Source organism: Myotis brandtii, unplaced genomic scaffold (assembly GCF_000412655.1).
Source record: "Myotis brandtii unplaced genomic scaffold, ASM41265v1 scaffold628, whole genome shotgun sequence".
NCBI classification, from domain to species: Eukaryota; Metazoa; Chordata; class Mammalia; order Chiroptera; family Vespertilionidae; genus Myotis; species Myotis brandtii.
Genome location: NW_005370403.1, coordinates 243,531 through 243,845, shown reverse-complemented (window position 1 = coordinate 243,845; position 315 = coordinate 243,531). Strand labels below are relative to the sequence as shown.

Sequence of the window (315 nt, the reverse complement as noted above, 5' to 3'; positions counted from 1 at the left end):
GTCAGTCACAGGGGCCACAGGATGTGGCCAAGGCCCCTGACGGCCCAGGTGGGGCTGAGCGGGGAAGAAGACCACCTGGGGCTGGTCCCGGGGGAGAGGAACAGGGCCCAGAGCCTCCCGGCGGGGCAGAGCCTGGGCACCTGGGGGGAGAGCAGCCCCAGGCCCTTGGCCGCAGGCCTGACACAGAGACGGACAAAGAGGAGGCTTCCCAGGTGACCAGTGACGGGAGCCAGAGGGGGGCCGGGAACTTGCTCCTCCTGGGGCACGATCAGCAGGACAGCCCGGCCCGCCCTGGGCACCCAGGACAGCAGCTGC

At 71.1% G+C, this 315-nt stretch overlaps 1 protein-coding gene across 1 annotated transcript in view; it reads left to right on the top strand.

The window, feature by feature from the left end:
- Positions 1-315, top strand: part of LOC106723695 (endochitinase 2-like) — a 50,425-nt gene that overhangs the window by 48,547 nt on the left and 1,563 nt on the right. The window lies entirely within an intron of this gene.